The sequence below is a fragment of the Balearica regulorum genome, chromosome 3 (genome assembly GCF_011004875.1).
Source record: "Balearica regulorum gibbericeps isolate bBalReg1 chromosome 3, bBalReg1.pri, whole genome shotgun sequence".
Taxonomy (NCBI): Eukaryota; Metazoa; Chordata; class Aves; order Gruiformes; family Gruidae; genus Balearica; species Balearica regulorum.
Genome location: NC_046186.1, coordinates 77,634,924 through 77,654,750, shown reverse-complemented (window position 1 = coordinate 77,654,750; position 19,827 = coordinate 77,634,924). Strand labels below are relative to the sequence as shown.

At 41.0% G+C, this 19,827-nt stretch overlaps 1 protein-coding gene and 1 long non-coding RNA gene across 2 annotated transcripts in view; both read left to right on the top strand.

Moving 5' to 3' along the window:
* LOC142601030 (uncharacterized) overlaps positions 1–17,209 on the top strand; it is a 146,768-nt gene extending 129,559 nt beyond the window's left edge. The window contains exons 2-3 of the long non-coding RNA XR_012834583.1: positions 3,422–3,529; positions 17,036–17,209. This is a non-coding gene — a long non-coding RNA (uncharacterized LOC142601030). The remainder of the gene's footprint in view (positions 1–3,421; positions 3,530–17,035) is intronic.
* PDE10A (phosphodiesterase 10A) overlaps positions 1–19,827 on the top strand; it is a 374,774-nt gene that overhangs the window by 166,260 nt on the left and 188,687 nt on the right. The window lies entirely within an intron of this gene.

The following is a 19,827-nucleotide window of genomic DNA, read 5'->3' as shown; positions in this document are numbered from 1 at the left end:
TGAACAATTAATCATTTTTTAGAGAAGTTATTTCATTCTGAGTTGCTGCACTCAGTGCAAAAGTTTCAAGTGGACCCATGTGAAAAGCTGAAATAACCCTTGCCTTGTTCAGATATTTCATATACCACCATTTTTGATACCAGACAACCACAGCACGATGTGATTAGATGCCACCTCCATTTTACTGTTGTTAAGTGCTTGGGTTTATAAAACATGCTCTCCTTGGTGCAAACAAGTAGCTGCTAGCCTATTTTAATGCTGTTTGCTCTGAACGGAAAACGGGAGGCAGAACCTGCCAGAATCATCAGATCATGGATTGACTGGCAGAGGGATGTGAAAAGATCGATGAGCACAGGGAACACAGGTGTGGAGACGAGTATTTCTGATGATGAGAGCAAGACAATGTGAATTTTTTTCATAATAAAAGGAGCTAGAAACAGGCAAGGGATTTCAGGAAGAAATTCTGCTGCTGCAGTAGTAGGAACAAGGCTAGCAACAGCACTCAGCATGACCTTGATAGAAGTGAGCACTTCTTTGAAATCCGCTGATGGTTTGTGCTCATTGTTCCCATTGCCCAAACCAGGACTGCTTCCCCGGCACAAACCCAGACACTTGCCGTGTGACTTGTGATAAATCACAGATCCTTTTCCAGCTCCAGGTCTCTGTGTGTAACAGCCGCCTTTGGGGAGTGCCCGGAGAGCCTTGACTTGGAGGCTGCAGTGCAAAGGATGGCGAAGTCCTTGTATTTGGTGTAAATGGTCAACAAATGATGAGGACAGAGCCCTGTTGGTGCTCTGCTCCTCACCAGCTCCAGGGCAAGGTACAAACCCTCCAGATTTAGATCTCTGCCTCCTTGCTCCCATTCTTTAAATAGAAAGCTTTCCCAACAGTGATAATCGATGGGCTTTTTTAACAAGCCAGCTACAGAATCAGGCTCATTTCTTAAAATTGCTGTTAATGAATGAAGTGGATTATTTGGCAATCCAGTCCACATGGAACCTGATTAAAAAGCAAATATCCCCAAATATCTATTAGGTCGGATCTGTTGGTTCCTCGCCTGAATCAAGACCAACAGCTAATGCATAAAAATGAATTTGACCTGATTTACACTTCATGATTCTGTAGTGACTCACTAATTAAATTTCACAATTCCAAGTGCACCCCCTGGCTACTCATAAATATCTCAGAGGGTTTAAAAAAATTGTAGGTGTTAGTCTTTTAGGAAGATAATGTCAGCCTATCTTTTAGAATCTTTATTTGCTAAATGCTGGAACTATGGTGTCTGTTTCCAAATACTTGAGAAATACTTCTACAAATAGTGAATGAGTCATGTTTTTCATCTTTCATCTCTAGGTAACTCATGCTGACATAGTGCTTCATCTCTCTCTATCCCTAAGATATTCTTGCTTACCCCTCATTCACAACCAGTTCTCTGCTCCTTGCCCTCATTAGTTCACTGAAAATGTTGTCAACATTGTTAATATTTATTTCCTCACAAATGGAATAAACTGGTTCATTCTTCCACACTTTGAAATTAATGCCTGCTTTGTTACCTCTCAACGAGCCTAGTTTGGGCTCTTATTTTTCAGGTTTTTGTTATGTTTATTTCTCATGCTACTCATCTCATTGAGCCTAGTCTACCTTGTTTTAACTTCTTTGTTAGAAATTCCTTATGCTGATGCCTTTAGAAGGTTGGATAGGGCTAGAGGAAGAGATTGGGAGTTTATAGCATTATTTTACTTCTGAGTGTGATCTTTGAAAATGCCCACCCAGTAAGTTTCCCCCATAGTGTACTGGAGTCCGAAGGTGGCAGATTTACTTGGAATTGAGACAGTGCTGTACTTTTGTACTTAATTTTTCTGTCCCGTTGTCCTCCCCCATTTCCTTTCTGGAAGACATCCTGGTGCTAAAACACAGTCTCATGCTCCAGGGTTTCAGCTGGCTGCCCACAGGGGTTGGAAAGGATATTTCCCTCTGATGCACAATGAGCAAGATGAGCTCTGGGGGAGTGTTTTTCACCTTCTTTTGACTCCTCAAAGACAGGCCACAGTTGTAGATGAGAGACCAGATAAGGTAGGTAGTAGAGGGAGTTCTCATTTTAAGACACCTGTCTAGCATCTCATAGTCTTATACCTCATGTGAAACTGCTGATCAGATTTGGATCAGCCAGGGGAAAAAATGATTCTCATTTGGTCACTCAGCTGAGACCTGGGAAGCGTCTTGATTTTCTCTCAGGATAGGTATGCGGATCACCTACAAGGAATGTGTGGTTGTACCACACCTGTGGTTGCAAGTATTTAAGCTCCTTCTTCCCTTCCTGCTCGTAGTCTCGCAGCATGCAGATAGCTTGCTTGACCGATGAATTCAACGCTTCATTATAACCAAAATCATTATTCTCAGTAGAAAGGGCAGTAGTGAAATTTAACAGCCAGTGATAAGCAGGAGGGCACGGTAGATCAACTTGTGGTCTTTTCTAGCTTTAAACACTGTGAAATCTCCCTCCAAAACTGATGCCATTATTACTCCATAGGTTAGCTGGCAAGGAGAGGATTTCAAGGCAAGCATCCAGCACCCACCCACAGATTGTGTTGGCTCCAAGCCTGGCAGCTTGAGTCCCTTCCAAAATGTATCCAGGATCTTCTAGTTAGGAATGCAGCATATTGCTGGTTGTGACACAGATACAGCTGAGTTTACTCCGCGTCTTATCTGTAACCTTTTAACGTTTTCACATGGCTTACTCATTTGCAGAAGCTTTTGTAAACCTGAAAACAGAAAACAGCATGGGCTTTATGCAGCTACTGCTGTTTTCCCTGATTTAAGATGTTCCCGATCTTGCCTCTGGGTATCCTTCATGTTACTTTCAAACCTCCAAGGGTCTGCTGTTGTACTTTCTGGCCCGCGCCCTTCATTTTTCTGGGCAAACCTCCCTCTAGCATGTTGATGTCGTTCCTAATTGCCCAAAGGAATCATTGCTGAGCAATGTGAGGCATTTCCTTCCCTCTTATTAAAAAGCACCAAAATAAAACTTAGTCTTTCGCAGCAGTGGCTAAACCCACCGCATCTTTAAATTGTGTTATGGCTACAGCATTTTGGACTGTTATTGTGAAACAATAAGGTGTTTTAAATCAGGTTTTCATTAATCTCTCCTGCTCCCTGGCATTCGTGCACATTGTATATATATTCATGGAGGCTCAGTGAAGATTTTCCTCTACCCCAGTATTCCCCTGGCAAAAAATTGCTTGTGCCAAGGTCTTCTGACTATAGCATTGTAGATGCTGGGAGGAGACCACTGTGCTACTGTTTGAATCCCAGGGACAGAGGTTGTCCCTAAATTGCACTGAAGAAAGGTCAATTGAAAATGGTGCTTCTAGGGTACTTACTCTGTATCCCCTGTACTGACCTCTTGCTATTTTTTTTCCAGAATTGCCTCGGAGTAACCCAGAACAGAGGTCTGTCGTGCTAGTTTGTCATACTGCTCGAGCGCGAAACAGTAGACTGTCCCTGCTTCAAAGCCCTGACAAGCAAACTGGTAAATACATAGTCTAAATGAAGTATATAAAGAAAAAAACCCAAACCCATATAAAGCTAGCTTCAGGCAGCTGCTACTTCATAGCTATACAAGTCAAGGCTCTTCTTAGTGGAAAAACAAATTTGCAGTAAAATTCTGGTGACTTTTTAAGGAAATGTATGGTGGCTGCTGAACACAGTTTGCTCTCATCATTCTGTCAAACTCCAGGATTGTCCCTGGGGTTCTGCTGGTCTAGCAGAGATAAAAACTGAGGAATGGATTTTTGGGCTATTACTATAGATTTCTCTAGTACTGTTAAAAAGGTGCATGAGGCTTTACAAGTCATTGAAAATTAGCTTTCGTGGGTGTTAGCGCTTTCCTGCAGTCAGATGCTTTGATTAATTACACCCTCTCATAAAACTTCTCCATGAAAAAAAAAAATCCAGTTCCTGACAACCAGTTAATAACTGAAGGTAAACACCCTGGAAGGGAGGAGTCTTGAGATTCCTCTCAGGGTAATGGTTAGTGACAATCAATCTCCTAAAAGTTACAGTTACTCTTCAGATGGGAGGTTGGGATTGCTCTTTGTGATAGAAATTCTGGCCCGTGAAAATGCCACCAAGACACTGAAGTCATCCCAGCTGTGGAAGCTCCAACTGCTCCTCAGCAATAGATTTGAGACTGGCAGGCCTGGACTGAGATTTAGGCACAGAAGCAGTGTCAAGGCCTTGTTTTCTTCTGCACTATCTGGAAAGACTCTTTTGAATGGATGAAGAGAGTTAAGTCTGCAAGCCAATTCAGTCCTGTGTTTCTTCCACTGAAACTACTGAGAACAGTCTTTAATAATTTTTCATTCTAGAGATATGTTTTTGAAGTGTGGTTGCCCTCCCTTTTATAGAAATGAATTGGAACCGTTAATGCCCTACAGGCAACCAGAAAGCCATCAGAGCACAGAGAAATGTTTGACTTGTACTTGACAGAAACATCTCCCTGCAAATAAAATGAGACCCCTTTTCTTAAGGGCTGAAGAATGCTGTATTGAGTCTTAGGACATTAATAACTCAATTATTAGTCTGGTCGGCCTCAAGGTGAAATGCTGTTACTGTTACCAGGCTCCTGAGATACCCATTCTGCTCTGGTTTTGTACCAGAGCATTGATATGGATGCTCTACCCTGTGAAGGAAGTTGTTTTGGTATCTTTTTGCTCTTCCTTAGCTGATACTGAAGATGCTAATTCAGTAATGCACTGCCAACATGCAGACATGTCCTGCTTTTTGTGTTTGATGCTAGACATTGCTCTATGTTGATGAAACCCATTATGCATAAATTGTATGGTTTCAAATTGCCGTCAGTGACGGCTCCAGGAGTAGGCAGGAGAGTCAACTGTGCCTCTGTCACAGGACTCTCGGTTCCTTCCCCCTTCACAGCAGTTCGGTAGCCATCCTCACCTCTCGTTCTTATCCCGGGCCTCTGTGCCTTACCTCTCTGCTTGCCCAGAGTGCTTTTCCCAGCAGTGCAATTGCCCCCACTGGGAACATCCTTAGAGGGTTTGGGTGGCAGACTTGCCAGAGTAAGGGTTGCACAGTGCCTGGATCCCCACAGGCCCTCCTGATTGCTACCATTATACAAATAATCAAGTGACCTACACATCTTTACTCTTCTGTATGTTAGGAGAGAAAAAAATAGTTTTCACAGCTTATTTTTGGGTATATACACATTATCTCCAGTTCAAACTGGAGAAGGCAGGGCAGACAGATGTGGTTACCTGCCTGCAAAACTTGAGCAGTACAGTGCTTATTGCTCCTGAGTTAGCAGTGATATTCAGTGACTGGTGTTTCTGGGAGAGGAATGCCAGATCTGGCGTGGTGACGTGGAGATCATGTAAAATGCAATCATCTTGAGTTTTAAAAAGGGGTCACCCACTGCAGGTCTGGAGATGCTGGGGAGCCTGCGTTGCGCTGTGTGCTGGAAGACAGTGAGAGGTTCTTGGCGGACTCTGTCACCTTCAGCTGGGAAGGCAAAACACCAGTTGTCAAAGAAGGGGTTATCAGACTTTACCCCAGGAAATCGCTCCTTGACACAAGCCACATGTCTAGTTATAATTTCTCAACTTACCCTTTCTGGCTAAGACAGCTCAGATGTAGCATCTCCAGCAGTGTCTGGAGTTAGCAGGACATTTTGGTTCCGTTCAGTTCAATCCTCTCGTTCATCAACATGCACTGCACTTTCTGATTGAGATAAAGATGCCATGAACAGCTTCCAGCCCAAGTTAAATGGAGAGAAAACAGGAGGGAGGGGCAACAGGGAGTGAAGTGAGAGGGGAGAAAGTGAATGAAGGCAAGACCGGCACGATTATTGGAAAAACTAATTCAGATGACTGATGCCAATGAGTTTTCCAGATTAATGAGAATAAGTTGAAAGGCATTTTTTGGAATGTGGCAGAGGCCACTGTTTAAGTCTCATTGAAGTTAGTTTTGTGAAGGGGTATAAGGTGGGAGGAAGAGAGAGTGAATGCGTGCCAGATGGGGTTTAAGAAGAGAAATCCAGGCACAGAGACAGCATGAAAAGAGCTTGCAAGCAGGCATCTGAGGGGAACACAAAGGGGCTGGAGGGAGGGGATGAATGGAGATGGGGAGAGCTAGGCTGAGCAGATGGACACAGCCAGAGGAGGGGGATGGGGATTTGCTTGTAAAGAGATCCTGCAAAGTGAAAGTAAGGAATTTAGTATTGGCTAAGAAGTGGGGGAAGGGAGAGCACAGGGAGCCCCTGGGTGCTGAATGCTGGTGATGGTGTGGAGCTCAGCACCCTGTGAGGTTTGGGTGGGTCTGGAGGGGATTGAATCCTCTTTCTGTGGCCAGAGCCTGCTCAGCACCCTCGGATACCAAGGCCTTGCTCCAGAGTTGCAGTGAGTGCATGGAGAGAAAGGGTGAAAGTGTCTAGAGGTACAGGGAGTGGGACTGATCTAAGCCCTTTCTGGGGAGTCTTTCTTCGTGCTGCTAAGCATTGCAGCCATGATTCAAGCACAGTCATAACGATGTTAAAATGAAACAAGGCATCAGCTCCTAGAAAAACATGCAAAATCTGTCAAGGGGACAAATCAGAAAGAGAAGGAAAGCTCCATGTACAAAGACATAAAAGACAGGGGGATAAAAATGAACTTGGTAATGCTCACACCTACAGAGCAGACATGCCTAAAAGGTTTCCAACGGAACAAGTAAGGTGTAAGGAACTTCCATCATCTGTTGCTGAGGAATAACTCCTGTGTCCTGGTAGAGGCGATGGCTGGCTGGCTGCATTAAGAAACTAGGCAGTGCAACTTGGGGTTGTCAATTTTACATCATCATTGCAGCCTGTTATTAAATGGGGGGAGAGGGAAAAGGGCCAAACTGTTAACAGATTGGATGACTAGCTAAAACGTACTATTCCCTCCAGCAGAGAGCAGGGTACCAACAGGATACCCTCTGAGGGACTGAACGAGGAGGACATGCTACCCTGAGTATGCTTTCTTAGCCCATCCACCCCTAAGAGAGGCTGCTCTACTGGGAGAGAAAGTCAACTCTTTTTTTCTTTTTTTTTTTTTTTTTTTCCCTTTCTTATTTTAAACCTGTTCCGGTTTGTGGAACCAAAATCAGAAAAAAATTATATTTATGTTTAGATTTATGAAGTTGTCACAAAAATGTCTCCCAGCGTGACCATGAAGTGCAGGTTCTTGAACATGAAGACAGGGCCATTAAAAGCTAACATTTCAAGAGATTTTGGAGATATTGGTGTGTCCATATCTATGTGTCCCTTTCAGTCTCTTGTTTACATTTTATTATTCCAGAGAGCTTTAAAATAACTTTTTTTTTTTTTTTTTTTTTTAAACAGGTTAATTTTGGGGGAAAAAATCTTGGAGGGGGAAATAGCTAAACATTCTAAAAGGTGGAGTATTTTTCCCAGCTGAGCTCAGCTGGTCTTGGTGGCCAAAACTGTCTGGTGGTAACACGCAGCTCCTCGCGCCTCAGCCACGTATATGTTGTTTGCAATCACCACATCAAGCAAATTGTTGCTTGGGGAATTACCTTTTGGATGAGTGTTGGGGTGATTCAGAGTGCATTCAGTTTTGTGATTCACGGAGCTGCAAAGGAAAACTGATGACTGGGGGCGGGAGAAGGAGCGAGACAGTGAGGCAGAAAATCGATGTCCAGAAGGCATTTGTGAACAGGCACGTTTCAGAGTTTCTAACAATATGGGACAGAGACATTTGGCAACCACTACATTTACGCTGCATGCTTTAATCTCTACTTTCTGACAATATTTTAATGTTTTGCAAAAACACTATTGCTAACATATGAACACTAATATTTTTAGATCGCTTCCTACTCTTAGGTACTGTTATATCACACAGAACAAGTTAAACCAACTGTTCTAGCCAGGTACTGTTTGGGAATGCAGTCTGTCTGAAGTCCTTATTCATCTTCTGTTCTGCCAGATTTCTTTTTCCTGTGAAGTGCTCCATTGCTCTAGTTAAACCATGTGCCCGCCTATCTCCCAGCACTTTTTTAATCATATTTTTCCCCAAAGTTAGCTTTGCTAGAAACATAGAAGAAGCCATTGCAGTAAATGTCTAGTGGTCTGGCCCTGCTTTGAGAGGGTTCACTCTTAGAAACTTTGGAAGAATGTGCAAGAAACCTCAGTGTAGGCACCTGTGGAATGAACTGCTCGTGGGAGAGGATTTTTCCTAGCCTCATTCATTGAACTGCTAGTCTAAATTCTGAAACTTACATGAACTTCTTTTCTAATTTCAAGCTTAACCTTGTTAGCTGTCTATAAACACCTCATTTTTAAAATAGCAGTGATTCCAACAGCATGATTACACATTGCATATTTTAAATATTTTTAACCTATTATGCAGTTTTAACATTTCTGGAAAAGAAGCAAACCCTTTTAGTTATTAACTACACTACACTAGCCTGACTCCTTAAGTTTCTGAAAATAACCAGGTATCATCACCATGCACGAGTACTTAGGTATACCTCAGTATTTAGTGTTAATTATTTAGTTAGTTCTGTGTGCATAGCCACTTGTACAAACACAGTGTTCACGGAGTCCTTAAACATACAAGAAAAAGGTGTTCCAAGGATTAAACGTGAGTTGAAATGACCTGTTGGCTCAGGATGGTCAATGTTTGTGCTTGGAATATGCAAACCTCCAACAAAACCCTGATTGTAATGTATACTAATGGAGTCAAAAAGCCCATTTCATTGGGCTCTTATGGGACATACAATACAAAAAATGATGCCAAAAGTAAAGAAATTCAGAAGAGCTTTTTTCCAAGTAAACAAAGCATTTCCCAAACAGCAGCACATAATGGCTTTGAAGATGTCTGCAAATTCAGAATTATCCCCATCATAACTTATGGTGAACTACCTAATCAGACAGTGACACCAGGGTTAAAGAACCTTAAACAATTTCTTTGGTGTATAGGTACAAATGGGCTTTCATATAGCATCTATTCCTTTTGTCCCACCTGATTTTCTTTTAAAAATATCTTATTATAAAGAACTATAAAGAAAACCTTTTCATTCAGCAGTTAATGCAGGACTTGAAAAATTTACCTTACTCTAAATAGCCAGTGAAGACAGAGTCTGCAAATGTGGGCAGTTTGTTTTGGTCTCATGTCTGAAAAGCCCAGTTGTAATTCTGCTTTCCCTGGCTTTCTGATGATTTTGTTTTGTTTTGTTTTGTTTTCAAACATGCTTGGAAGGCACATGTTGACGAATCAGCAAAACATGACAGTCTTGTTAGCTTTTTAAGCAATTTTCCATCTGGTAGATTCATCTAATTGGAGTGGTGGGCTTGAAGTTGTTCGGTGCTGCTCACTTCACACAATTCGAACAGTGTTACCTGCATGGGGATTCCTAAACTTCCCTCCACTTCCAGTGCTCATCGAGAAGCAGATCTACTCCTTGTCCCATGTAACTGCAGCAAGTACTCTCCTGCAGTGTAAGGCTTAGAGAACTTCTAGCATTTTTTGCCTTAGAAAGAGAGAGGACCTCATCACAGCCAGATCCCTGTGAGCCCCAGTTGGAGAGCCTTTGAAATGGAAAAAATAGAAGTTTTACAAAGAGTGAATAAGGTGGGCAGGCAAGGGAAGGGCTGGAAGCAAAGGCCAAAACCACGCAGCCTGCCTCTTTTCTTTGACTACAGTAGAAATAACTTAATCCAGTGAAGTCCATGGCTTTATGCTGGCACAAAGCAAAAGAGAATCAGGTGCAAGGTTTCAGGCATAGCAGGACAAAATCTCTCTCATAGGTAAATGAGTGAATTATCATTGTTCAGCTTGAACTTCTCATCAAGAAGACTGTTTTATAGGTTGGGGAATAAGAACATGAAGGGTCCATCAGACAAGCATGTTTCCAATTGCCTGAATCTACTGCAGGGGTGTGGTAGGATTTATAATAACTGCTAGCTAAAAAGCTAAAAAAATGCTCTGCTTTTTCAATAAAGATGATGCACCCTTTCCCGGAGCTGCCACAGAGCTCCAAGAAGGTGACTCCACTTGACTCCACTTACTTTTCCGTTACCTTTCTCTACATTCCCCTTCCTTCTGAATTTTAACCTGCCATCTGATAACACAGCTGGTTTTGCTTTCTCTTTTGTCTACTTTCATACATCAGATTTGTAGATATTTACCATTCCTTCCTACATTTATTCTTGCGTTTCCTTAAAGTGCTATAGAGAATTGGGGAAGCAGTATACACCGAGATCTCCTTTCTACAGAGAAATATCTTTTCTGAAACACAGTTATGCTAATTTTCATAGAAGAGTAGTAGTGTGAATTAACTTTGTTGTTGTTGTTACTCAAAACAAGAGCTATTTCAAAATATCTTTTGAAAAACCTAATCTGACGCACAGTGTACACAGAAGTAGCAGCTGTAATAACTCCTGCTGTGGTGGGGTCATTTGTGTCCCAAAAAGGAGTACAGGTCAGTGCAACTGCAGCAGCTTCTGCTGTGCCAGTTACGTTCATATCGCTGCCTGAAACCCAACTATTGGAAAAATCTGAGAAAAACTTCAGAAGCACCTCAAACTGTGTACCAGGCTTCAACACGGGTAACGTGGATCAAATATTTTTGCTTGGCAGTGTAATGCGGCAATCTCATGAAAGCTGTTAATATTGAGAGTGCACTAATCTCTAGGTGGGCTCTTCCTTTGGCACCCAGGCCAAGGCTAATATCTGATTACAGAGAACAAGTTCTCACTTACAAGGAGGTATGTGTAACTGGGAAGATGGAAGCATTTTTACATCTCACTATGAACAAACAAGTAAACCAAGCGGAGTTGGTTGGTTGGTTGGTTGGGTTTTTTAAATCAAATGACAGATCAGGTACTGTTGCTTGGAGTTTCTAAATTTCTTCTCAGATTAAATTAAGTCATTTATGTACATTGTAATTTAGTGTGTGGTAGAGCAGGCTTGCATAGAAGGCTGGTAGTTCACAGCTGAGGAAGGATGGTTTCATCTCAGTAATGAGTGTGGTTTTGAAAAGTTACACTTCTGTTGAATTTGAGGGTTTGTTTTAAAAACTGTTTAGTGTCACATATAGCAAAGAAAAATGGCCATGGGAAGAGGGAAAACAAAAGAGAGCAGAAATTTATTTTCCTTAAAAAAGCAGGACAGCAGGCACTAGGGACAAGCCACGCATTGTGATCGTAGCCTCGGTGGCTGAGACAGCAGGAGGCTTTTTAGGCAGGGCTGGAGCTGTGCTCTTTGGGTGGCTGCCCTGCTGGAAGAGCTCATCTGCTTGCCTGCCTGGAAGGGCAGAACAGGCAGCCAGGTGCCCTCTGGCAGTCTGTGGCTTTCGGGATCTGCTTCCTTTGCCTCTGCCTGAAGCCAGCCCCAGCCTGGACTCCTTCCTCATGTGTGTGATGGATGAGAAAACAGAGGGTGAAATTGCAGGCAGAGGAGGAGAGGGGGGACCAGATACTTTCATGTCATTCTTTCAATCATCTTTTATAACTCTCTTTTTAAATTTCCTGCATAACTTTAGGGGAAAAAAAAAACAACAAACAAACTTCTTTGTTTCTTCCTCTGTAAGGCAGGATTCATGAATAATAGTTCCCTGTTTTGCAGAACTGCCAAGCAATGTCTTGAGTGTTTGTGATGTCTGCAGAAACGGTGGGTGCTGTAGACCACCTGAGAATGAAGTGCTTATAGCTAAAAGGAGGACAGTTGCCCTGCTAGCATAAGGAAGGTTCCAAGTTGAATTTAGCAAGAATTTGTCTGGGGACTGAACTGGTTTCATATTTTCTTTCCTGTATGTAAGTAAGGGTGTGTTAGCAGAGTTTATCGATTATAGAATTTGAGAGGCCATTATCTGCGCAGAGGGGAACTGGAGCAGATTTGGGATGATTCAGAGAGCTCTGAAGTCTCTACTACTGGAAAGAGAATGAAACGTGGCAGTACAAAGTGCAGAATCATTCACCTAGGGACAAATATGAATTTTGTCTTTGAGCTCATCAGTCAGAAACAACGAAGAGGAAAGAAAGTCCTTGTGACTGTGTTCATCACAAAATGACTTGGGCAACAGTGACCCCTCCCACCCCCCCCAGTATTGCAACCATGATATATCAAGCAAAATTTCTCCAGAAGAACTGGGCAAGTGTCCAAGCTATCTGTAAAACCTTAGTGAGAGCATATCTGCAACTGTAGTCACTTGTACTGAGGAAAGATGAATTCCAAGTGGAAGAGGTGTAGAGAAGGGCTTATGAGGTGGGACATCAGGAGACTAGAGCTACTGTTATATGAAAGAACTAAAAGATTGTGCCTCGATTAGTCAAGGAAAATGAAGTCTAAGAAAGATACTACTGCTCCTTTTAAATTCCAAAGGTCAAGAAGGCAGAAGAGATATTTAAAGCTAGAAGGAAAAAAAACCCCAACTGGTCTAAAAGAAATGGCCATACATTTATTTTGGCAGAAATTAGGAGGAAGAGTGAGATTCTAAATGACCTTTTTGCTGGGGCACTGGAAGCTGTGTAACTGATTTTTGGATGTGTGACCAGTCTACGACAGTAGGGACTGACGTCAGGGATCAGGGGATCCCTTGCAACCCTCTGGTTCAGAGCTCCGCTGACCTGGAAAGAGCGACGAGTTCCACGTGGCAGCGCCTGCAGCCAGACTCCGGCTTCCGGACAAGGGGGGCATGGATGGTTCCCCTCCTGTGGCACGCACCATTTCCCAAGCTTCCCTTCGCACCAGAATTCTTCCTGATTGTCTCCTTTCTTGTTTTCTTCCCCCTTTAAAGGTTCCTGTGGCTCCCTTTCCTCCTCATTTAAAGCCCTGCTCCACAGATCATTTAAAGCTGTCTTAATGGTAGCCTATTATTTTGGAGCTCCATGGGGCTGAAATAGTTAGAAAATCAACTCGGATAGTTTTTGTGTGTGAGAAAAATGGTCTCAAATTTTGAGTCTGTATTGTGATAAGCTAGCTGCAAGACAAGGGCTGACAGGCAACAAAAGCTATTGGCAACAAAAATTCTGCTTTTCCACTAAAATCCTTTAGATTTCATTTAGTGAAGCCACATCCAATCAAACCACAGCTTAGGTTAGAGTAACCAAGGGAGAAAAATCCCACATAGAGCTTTAGGTTAAATGGGAGGTTTGCGGTCTCACTAAGGAACCCTTTCTCCAAAAATAAACCCAGAGTTGCTCCTGCATTAATGGCTTGTTTAGTCTGGATGTCAATCTGTACTTTAAAAAAAAAAAAAAAAAAAAGGTAATGATAGATAATTATGTCTGAGTGTGCGTGAGCCAGATCAGATGTAGAGACGGTCTGATGTAACTTGGTTGTTGGGACTACTGTGTGATTTACTTTTTCTGCTCTTAGAAACTACAAACTAGAGGGCTTGCTGAAAGCTTTCTCAGTGTAGGGATTTTGGGTTATGGGATTTGGTGTGAGCCACTTTGCAGTGTTGTCTTGAAAATAGACCCACAGGTGCAGCATTTCTGCAGACTGTATCCAGCAAGAGAAAGCTGAGCTGACGATGCTGTAGAAATTGCTTCACATGGGTTACACAGTGCTTTCTCTTCTGCTTTTGTCCTAAAGGTGCAGATTTGCAGAAAAAAAAAGAAAAAAATTGATCAGTTCAAATAAACTGTTTGCAAAAATCTGCTAGATACTCAGGTCTATTCTTTCCAAATGCAATTGCTGTATTTTGCAGTATATTGCTCTCTATTTATTTTCTATATAATAAAGCAATCAATATCTTTTCAAATCCCCATCCTGTTTGGCTAGCGTGAATACAAAGCTTCCTAGCCTGAACAGGACTCCTGTCAGTTACACCTATGGAGCGTAACTTTACTTGCTTTCTAAGGAAAACTCATAAAGAAATTATTTGTGCTTATTTTTTCCTTTTCTGGGCTGTTTTGGAGCAGCTGTTGATCCTGTATTATCATGAGGGTAGGATGTGTCCTCTTTGTTCTTCCTGAGTTCCATGGTCCGTACTCAGTCTCCTAGTCATTCATTCAGGGAACCCATATCAAGCAGGAGAGATGAGCGACTCCCTGTCTCTGTGGCCAGGCTGATAAGATAATGCTACTTCATCCTAAAACCTCCTCCATAGGCAGCCCCAGGCTTCTAGTAGAGCACATGCACTCTCTGTCCTTCCTCTTCCTCCTTTAGACCCAAGGTTTAGGAAGAATCCCCCTCCTCTAGCGAGTACCAGAGCTCTTCATGGGACCTGGCCCCATGGATCAGGGCAGGAGGAGGCACTTCTGCTGGGGAAAGACTTTGGAAGCAGCAAAGGGAAAGAAGGTGAGGAGGTCATTGCAGCTGAGACAGCAGGGATGCTGCCAGCTTGAAGTGTGTTTGCTGAGGTGTGACAGCATGGGGAGAAATGGTGAACTGGAGAGAAGGATGGATCATGCATGAGGGTGAGAAAGCTGTTGGAGTAACAGGGGCTGCTGGATGATGGCAAAGGAGATAATGGGGAATAAGTAAACAGAAGGATAAAAGAGAATGAATAAAAAGTACATGGCAGTGGTGTCTTATTTCTGGAGGAGGAGAACTGCACTGAAACAAATAAGCTTGTCTGCAATGGTCTAGGGTTGCGTATGTGAGACAGTATTTGTTCAGGGATGATGGGCAGTAATACCCCAGTCTTCTACATGGTGTTTTTCACATGCTGATATTAAAGTATTTTCCAAAGGAAATCTGTACTGTTATGTTGATTCTGCAGCTAGAGAAATACTGGCTCTGTGTGTGTGAGAGAGAGGGGGAGAAAGAAAAAGAGAAAAAAAGAGAGGGAGAAGTGTGAAAAACAGAAGAAAAAGATAGCAAGTATGTGCTAGGGTGGGATATAAAGGCAGCAGGTATATGGTTCATAGCGGGTGTATGTCTGCTGCTGTAGGGAGATAAGTTGGGTTGAATTTCTTGGTGCCTAAAGTGAAGATGGGACGGAGAAAAGTGGCTTAGATAATAAACTTCTCTCGATATTACCAGCTTGATTGTGGTGTTGGATGAATGCACGTTATAGTGGCATCAGTCTGAGAGTCCACAGAGGAGAGCTGTGGGTGCACAACAAACTTGAGTTCAAGCTTTTATTTCAGAGTCCAGCTTTCTAGTTTTCAGGACGGCAAAGGTATGTTTCTACATAGAAACAGGGCATGGATTTGATACCAAACTGTTTTAGAAAACATGCTAAATAACCCATGGTTGCTAGAGGTATGCATTTCTTTGCACTTCTCATCTCATCAGGGTGTTAACTCTGAAGGCTAATGACTGCATTTCACTATCAACAGCCCGAGTTTCAGGACTGACTTTTTTTAACAGATGGAGTGGGAGTAAAAGTCTTGTTCTTCCAGTGGGTAACTTGGTAGTTACTGTAGCTGGGCAAAATGGGACTTGACAGAAACTGTAAAACAAAGGAGGAACTAAATTGAAAAGGACAAAGCATTGTTTTAAAAAGAACATTGTTTCCCTCTGAGCAGAAGTCCAAAAAGGTGCTTGAATTCAATATAAATTTGGTTTCTTTGTAGATAATTCTAAAGGCTGGACTCAGACTCCATTTGTTTTTGCACCTACTGTTAAGATCAAAGAGGAATCAGCTGTAGGCTTAGGCTAGAACAAAGCCTGACACTTAAACTCAGCTGAGATTGCTAGTTCCATCAAAGAATTTGCTAGTGATGAGGCAGTAGGACTTCTCATGAACTATGCAGACTGTTTTGGTGAAAAGTCTGCTTGTTTTTAGTGGCTGAAAATTTGGGAAAGAAAGGGGTTGCAAGAGAGAGTTATGGGGAAAGCTGGCTATCCCTTTGTGACAGGAGCAGTGTATGGTCTGTGTTACGTGCTAGCAAGATGCACAACTCATGGTGAAGAGGCAAAAGATAAGTCAGTATTAACTTTTTCTTTTGGATTTTTCTTAAATCTATTACATATAAAGTAACTTTAATTCATGTAAAGGTTAGAATTTCTATGTTCCAATTGAACACAGAATTGAAATAATTTGTCTCTAACAGATAGCAAATTATAACAATGTTCTTCTGTCATAAATTAACTCTAGATTTCATTATGAAAACAGAAAGATAAAATTACAAAAATCCTGATAACCCTATTTATTGTTCTTACAATAAAAATGTCTATTCCAAGAGTGTTAGGTAACAACAGTGCTGTTGCCTACCATGCCAACTGTTACGTCGTTGCCCGTTTGTGTGCCATTACTACCTGAGAGGCCCTGGTCCCAAGCCAGGGTCCTGTTGTGCTGGATATGATTCAAAAGATGGTCTTTGCATCAAAGAGCTTACAGTGTTTACAGTGCTTTGGGTTTACAATATGGAATCTCAGTAAAGAGAACTGCTGTTGGAGGTTTCATTTATTTAAAGGACAGTTTCTCTGGGGTGGAGTGTGTGTGTGGGTCCTCTACTTTAACAAAAGTAACTTAAGCCCAAACAGTTTTTTCCTTTTCTGAAAGTCGTCCAAATAAAAACAATAAATATCTGATCTTTGTGTTGCACAGGACAGCACAAAATGGTAGACGGCATCAAAAGGTTTTCTTTAGCTTCTTTCAGTCTTTTATATAAAACAAATCTGAGTACAATTATTGTAAATATATCCCTTTGTACATTGGCACTACCTTTTCTTTTAAAATTAAATGTATTTTGCTTTTTGTTACAATGTAATATGTAGCAATATGTCTACCTGAAATTTTGAGATTAAAAAAAATCCTACCCTTGCACATTCCCTAAAGAATTGCAAATTTTTGCCTGAAAAATAATACTGAAAACTTTACATAGTTTTCTGTGTTTTTAAAAGGAAAAAAAATGCCAGGAAAAGAACGTGGTCTTCACAGCTTTATTAATGTACCCATCATCATACATCACATAGCTTAGAACTTCTAGAGAAACTTTTATTATTTGTAGTTCCTGCCACATAACCTTTCAGCTGTCGCCTTGCAGAGCGGAATGTAAAGTGACATAAGCGGAGCTGAACAAACTACTGAAAGCAAACAATGTATTTACTTTTTTTTTTTTTTTTCTTTTTCTGGTTGTCAGTTATCTCTGAACAGACCTGGACTTCTTAAAATGTGTTGTTTTGATTTGCTGAATGAATTGCAGTTCATTTTGGATCTCGCAGTATTTCTTCTGCATCTGGACTAGGTAATTCCCAAAAACCACGTTCAAGATGGCTGCTAGCACATGTTTGCATGTTATTGACACGCAGTTAATATTCTTATGGAAAAGAGGTGGCTTGTCTGAGTGTTTGTGGGAATCAAAGCAAATGGCTGACACATACCCTTTAAACAAATGCATTCCTTGCATGTGCACAGGGTTTGAGAAAAATGGTTTGTGAAAAGAATCCCTTATGAAACAGGGTTCTCTGTAAATTACTCTAAAAGCTTATAGAATAAGGTTTAGGAAACAATGTCTTTTCTCTAGGTTTCTAATTTGTGATAGCAATTCAGTAGCTGGGTAATAATTACTATATTCTGTAAGATCATTTAGTAGAAAATCCCTAGGAAAAAAAAAGTAATTATTTTTATTAACTTGCACAGCATTTTTCTATAAAGGATTTAATTTGCGGCTGTATACTCAGCTCTAGAGCTTGGGGTTTAGCTGCATTTATCCTTTTGCTCGCCCTGCCCCACCTTTCCAGCCAGTTGCCTTCTCCATATTTCTTTGTGGCTGCTCCTGCCTCACCCACATTCAGGTGGTTGATTCCGTCAGCTCCTCTACTGTCGTCATCCTACTTTTTTTTTTTTTTTTTTTTTTAAACTCCCTTTTCCTATAATCTGTCTTATTCCTGTTTTTTTGCAAGGAATTGCTCATACATCATAGAGGGGACTCTTAGGATATAAGGATGATAAGTGAGATAAGAGGATTTACCAAGCAAAAGAGTGGGACCAGATAAAAGATGAGTCACTGTCATTCTTAAAACGTAGCAGACAAAATTGGGAAAAAACAGGTGTTTGGTTTTAATACCAAACAACTGTTGTTATAACTTGATTTTACTTTTGCCCAACAATGTTTTCCTTCAAGTATTTTGATTAATATTGCCAAATTACTGCCAAACAGGTTTATTTGCTGTTTTCAGACCAGGCCTGTTCCTGTAAGTATGATGCATGCTAGACCTGATGGCTTCAGTGGGCACTCTGACTCCTCAACTCTTGTGAAATTGCATTTACCTGTGCAAACACAATCAAAAGCTTTTGGTCATTGTTGCGCTGACACAGTGCATTCATATCAGAAGCCTTGCACCTGATGCAAGTGGAGGCATCAGAATATTTTAATTTCCATTTCTTTGTGTTTCAGAGTTTTTAAAATCCTTTTTTTGGAATGATGTAGCAAACTTCATTGTTTCACATCAAAAATTCATATTGGAGCAGGTGAGACTTTTCTGGTAAATGACATGGGCATATGGTTAGTACCACAGTGATGTCAGTGACATCATCGCTTGGTGGCGATGGAAACTGTCATGAGCTGAGTGAGCAGTGAAAACCCAGATTGACAGATACATTGGGGAACGAGAAAATGTGATTCATCACTAATTTATCCCCAGGTATTGAGATGGCCACCAAGCATATCTGACTTGTCTGCAAATCCATATATTTTACAAATGTAACTGTACAGAGCTTGAAAATTAATTTTCACTGTCATCTATGTAATTGCTTTTGCTTGCCCAGCCAAGAAGCAGGTCACCAGTCAGGTATGAATAGCCAATGGCTACTGAGTAATAATCAAATGAGCAGTTTGTAAATAACCCTTACCCTGAAAGCTGATTGTCTGGAATATCTGATGATTTCTTACAAATCAAAATGTACTTTGCCTGGTTTGCTGAATATACACATGCATATTTATACATGCACAATTCACATTCCTTGTATAAATACACAGATATCCAGTTTCAGGCAGTGATATTTGAACAACTGCAGTTTGGATGAACGACAATTGAGGAATTTAGCATAGATTAGCATAGTCAAACAAGATTTCTACAATTATAAATCGACGATGTAAAGTTTCAGTAATTTACTCTCGATATTGACAGAACAATCTGGGACTAATCTGTCTAAAGGAGCACCTTTCATTTTTTCACGTGAATAGCTCTTTTTGTCAGTCTCTTCAGTCTGATTCTCTCTTTCAATTTAAACATTTTAGTAAAAGAGATTTTCTAATAAAAAGTCGTTAATTGCTAAGCAAATAGGCTGCAACAAAAAAACACAATTCACTAAAGTTTTGTTTCCATTAGCCAAGCTTTTTCTCAGAGAATTTAAATATTTGCTGGATCTCTAGTTATCCTGCTGCAGTTATGAGAGAAAAGCTCTCTATGTAGAGTAGGTAAATAATGGTTGGACTTAAGGAAATAAAAGCACCTCAAACATATGAAATTGAAGTTATTAAACTGTTTTGATAAAGTCAAATATACTAAAAGAAAATGGATCACAGAAGCAGATGCAGTTTTCTGTATTTTAGTTCAGGATTTTTAGGCAACAGCAGGTTTTAAGAACCATGCAGATGAAAAGAGTTTACTAAAACCTGCCCTGAGTTGTTTTGTTTTGTGGGTTTTTTTTAATTTTTCCTTTTTTTTTTTTTTAAAAAAAAAGTCTTTGATCTGTTTTGGCATTTTAAGGCTTTTGCAAATTCTGTGGATTTTTTCCTAGTGTTGCAGAACATTCAACTAGCTGAAAACACATTATAATTTGAAAGCGTTATAATTTTTAGAGGACCATCTTATTTTGCAGCCTTCCAGATTCACAGTGATACACAAAGACTCTAACTTTGACTGGAGTTAGTGTGTATTCTAGCATTAAAAGAAGTCCTGAAATGATATATATAAAATACTTGACCGA